This window comes from Asparagus officinalis, chromosome 4, assembly GCF_001876935.1.
Source record: "Asparagus officinalis chromosome 4, Aspof.V1, whole genome shotgun sequence".
NCBI classification, from domain to species: domain Eukaryota; kingdom Viridiplantae; phylum Streptophyta; class Magnoliopsida; order Asparagales; family Asparagaceae; genus Asparagus; species Asparagus officinalis.
This window is the reverse complement of record NC_033797.1, coordinates 3319755-3323552: the sequence shown is the minus strand read 5'-3', so window position 1 is coordinate 3323552 and position 3798 is coordinate 3319755. Positions and strand designations below refer to the sequence as shown.

General features: G+C 47.8%; 1 pseudogene; it reads left to right on the top strand.

The window, feature by feature from the left end:
* On the top strand, nucleotides 240-2742 carry LOC109836377 (annotated as a pseudogene).

The window sequence follows — 3798 nt, the reverse complement described above, 5'->3', positions numbered from 1 at the left end:
GGATTCTGAAGAACCCTAGTGCAGGAGGATTAATTGTCCTAAGACCTGTCGCCTCTTGTCATGATCAACTACCAGAGAGACTCACAAGAACTAGAGATCCAAACCCAGTTATCGCAGAGAAAATTTTAAAGAATTGATGACAATAAGCTTCACGATTTCCATCATGTCACCGTAAACTTCATATTCCTGATAAAATCCATATGTATATATATAAGCCACTCTACAGACTGACCAACATATCTAGCCTCCAGCCTCATTTTTCTTGATAAATCATTTCCAAATGAGGAGTACTCATATTGTATCCTTCCTCTTAACCATTCTTCTCTTCTCAGACTCCTCTCTTCTACAGACAGAAAGCCAACTTCTCCCAATACCTCTCAACATCACCAGTAACCTAGAGACCTACATCGTCCATGTACAAAATCCTAAAACTCCAAACCTCTTCAAAGACAAAAGCAACTGGTACAGATCCTTCCTCCCATCCAACAGTTTATCCTCGGGCGAGCCGCGGGTGATCTACTCCTACCAAAATGCCATTAATGGCTTCGCTGCGAAACTCACTCGTGACGAACTAAAGGCCATGAAGAACATGGATGGCTTCATCCATGCAATCCCCGACCGAGAGCTCTCTCTCCACAGCACGCACGTGAGTGATTTCTTGGGCCTTGGCCAAAACAGCTGCTTCCAGAGGGACACCAATCTGGGCAAAGGAACCGTCATCGGAGTCCTCGACACCGGAATCTTCCCAAATCACCCTTCATTCAAGGACGAAGGACTAGGTCACCCGCCCAGTAAGTGGAAGGGGCATTGTGACTTCAAACCGGGTCAATGCAATGGCAAGATTATCGGTGCAAAGTCCTTCAAGCACGGGTTCAAGGATGTTCCTATCGATGATATTGGTCACGGGACGCATACTGCCAGCATAGCTGCAGGAGGCATAGTAAACAACGCTGCAGTTCTCGGCAATGCTAGAGGCGCAGCATCAGGCGTTGCGCCAAATGCACACCTTGCAATCTATAAAGTCTGCCACTCCGGCAGATGCTTAGCAAGCGATGTGCTCGCTGGTATCGACCAGGCAATCACAGATGGAGTCGATGTCATCTCAATATCACTCGGTGGACAGGCGATACCATTCTATGACGACAACGTGGCTATCGGCACGCTTGCCGCTATCGAGAACGGTATCTTCGTCAGTTGCTCAGCAGGCAACGCTGGTCCAGCAAAAAGTACCGTCGAAAACGATGCACCGTGGGTTATGACAGTCGGAGCGAGCACACTGGATCGGGTAATAAGATCGACAGTGAGGCTAGGTAACGGAATAGAATTTGATGGAGAGTCTGGTTACCACCCCACTGGTTTTACTCCTGTCCCCCTACCTATAGTCTACCCTGGTCTTCGAGGGGGCTCCCGGGCAAAAGCTTGCAGCGACGGATCACTGAGCAGGATCAATGTGAAGGGTAAAATAGTCCTTTGCCACACTGGAGGGTCAAACACAAGCATTGAAAAGGGAGCCGTAGTGAAGAAGGCTGGAGCTATCGCCATGATCCTGATGAACAACAAGGAGGAGGGGTTTACGATCGAGTCTGGGGCTCACGTGCTTCCAGCGTCTCAGGTTAGCTACTCCGACGGATCATCAATCGCGTCTTACGTAAAATCATCGCCGAACCCAACGGCGACAATCAATCCGATTCGGAGGTACGTCGTACGGAACCCCGAAGTCCCCGTCCGTGGCGTCGTTTTCATCCAGGGGGCCGAGCAGGGTAAACGAAGGCGTGCTGAAGCCAGATATAGTCGGGCCCGGAGTCAACATTCTCGGCGCATGGCCGTTTCCGGTGGGCCCCGCCTCCCTTGAGCTCGGGAACGTGACAGTCCCGACGTTCAACTTGATGTCGGGCACCTCAATGTCCGCGCCTCTGCTGGCCGGCGTCGCAACCGTCGCAACGTTGCTGAAGCTTTCACATCCGGATTGGTCTCCGGCCGCGATCAAGTCGGCGATAATCACGTCGTCTGACAAACTAGACCGTGATGGTAAGCTCATCTCTGACGAAACATCCAGTGCTGCTGACTACTTCGCGATGGGGGCCGGGCACGTGAGCCCGTCGAAAGCCAACGACCCGGGCCTAGTCTACGATCTCAAACCGGGGGACTACATCTCTTACCTCTGCGGACTAGGGTACACCGACAAGCAGGTATCCGCGGTCGCTCGTCGTTCGATAGAGTGTTCTAGCGTCGACGCTATATCAGCTGAGGAGCTTAACTACCCTTCGATCTCGGTCTCAATGGGGCCTTACTCTGACAAGACCATCACGAGGACGGTGATGAACGTTGGGGACGCAGAGTCTGTCTACTCGGTGCAGATCAACGCGCCTGAAGGCGTAAAGATGAGCGTTTACCCCGAGAAGCTCGAGTTCTCGGAGATCAAACAGAGCGTGAGGTTTAACGTCTACTTCAGCTGCGGCGACGTTAGCGCGGCGAAGAAGAGGGTTTCGGAAGGGGAACTGAGGTGGGTTTCTAACAAGCATGTGGTGAGGAGTCCAGTGTCGGTAAGCTTCGTCTAAAATTCGTCGAATTTGGTCTGGGTTGTGATCGTTTTTTTGTGGGGGACAATAAGGATCGATCCTGGTGGTGTTTCTTTTTGATTAAGAGGAATAACTGTGAGCTATATATATGTAATCCGTATTAAATTTTGCTGTACTATTTTTGCTGTAATAAGAAGCTGAACAATATCGCTTGAAAAAAGAACAGTGTGCTTGAAATAGCCATCTGTAGTTGAATTTCAAAACTACGTACACAGCCATCTGAGGTTCGGGAGAACAGAAAATGATATGGTAACTATGTTGTGCGCGGCGGAAGCTTTTCTTGTGCAACACGAACAATAACTCGAACTAAACCACAACTAATATGCAAATACAACCACAGCAAGAACAAACAATTTACGTGGTTCGGCAAGTTGTCTACGTCCACGGGGCAAGGGGGAGGGAGTTCTTACTATTAGAAATCAGAGAATACAAGTAGAGTTACAAATCTCACCGATCAAACCCTAAAACAAAGCTCTTGATCTCTCACAACTCTCCCACAATTGGATGCAACAATCCTCTCTCAAAGACTGCTCAAATTCGTCCTTGCTTAACCCTAACAAAAGAGGTTTAGGGTTATATATAACTTAGAAACGAATCGGGTCAAAAACCGAAGCCCAGCCCAGAAATCATCGGTGCATATACTCCCTTTCTTCTGTGGCCAACTCGACCGAATTCGACCCGGTCAAGCTCTTCAATCTTACACCACAAGTTGCAATCAACGGCCTAACATAGGTTTTGTTGGCGGTCGACCGCGGCGGTCAACCACCAGTCTGTCTGGCTGGTTCCTTCCTGTTTTCTGTAATTCTTCAAACTAACTTAACAGAAAAGAAAAGATGTGCCACAAAGAGCTTATAAGAAAAAAGAACGCATTTAGGTCGAATACTACCGCTAATAAGAAAAAAGAGTGCATGTGGTCAAATACCAGAGAATTCAAGTTCAAGGCCTCTCTGCTGTTGCTCTTTACTGTGGATTTCAGACTTTAAGATGCTCCTCTTTTAGGCCCTGCATGAATTCCAAAATCAACAATGCTTGTCAAAAAGCTAAATCAAGCTTAAAAATTCTCAATAAGCATAGATTGAAAGCCGCTTGTTTTTTTAACTAGATACCCAAACAAACCTTTAAAATAATACTTACGAACTGTTGGATAGGCAATTCCTAATCTATTTTGGTAACATGAGGTTATTAGGATTCCTAGTCTACTTTGGTAACATGAGATTAT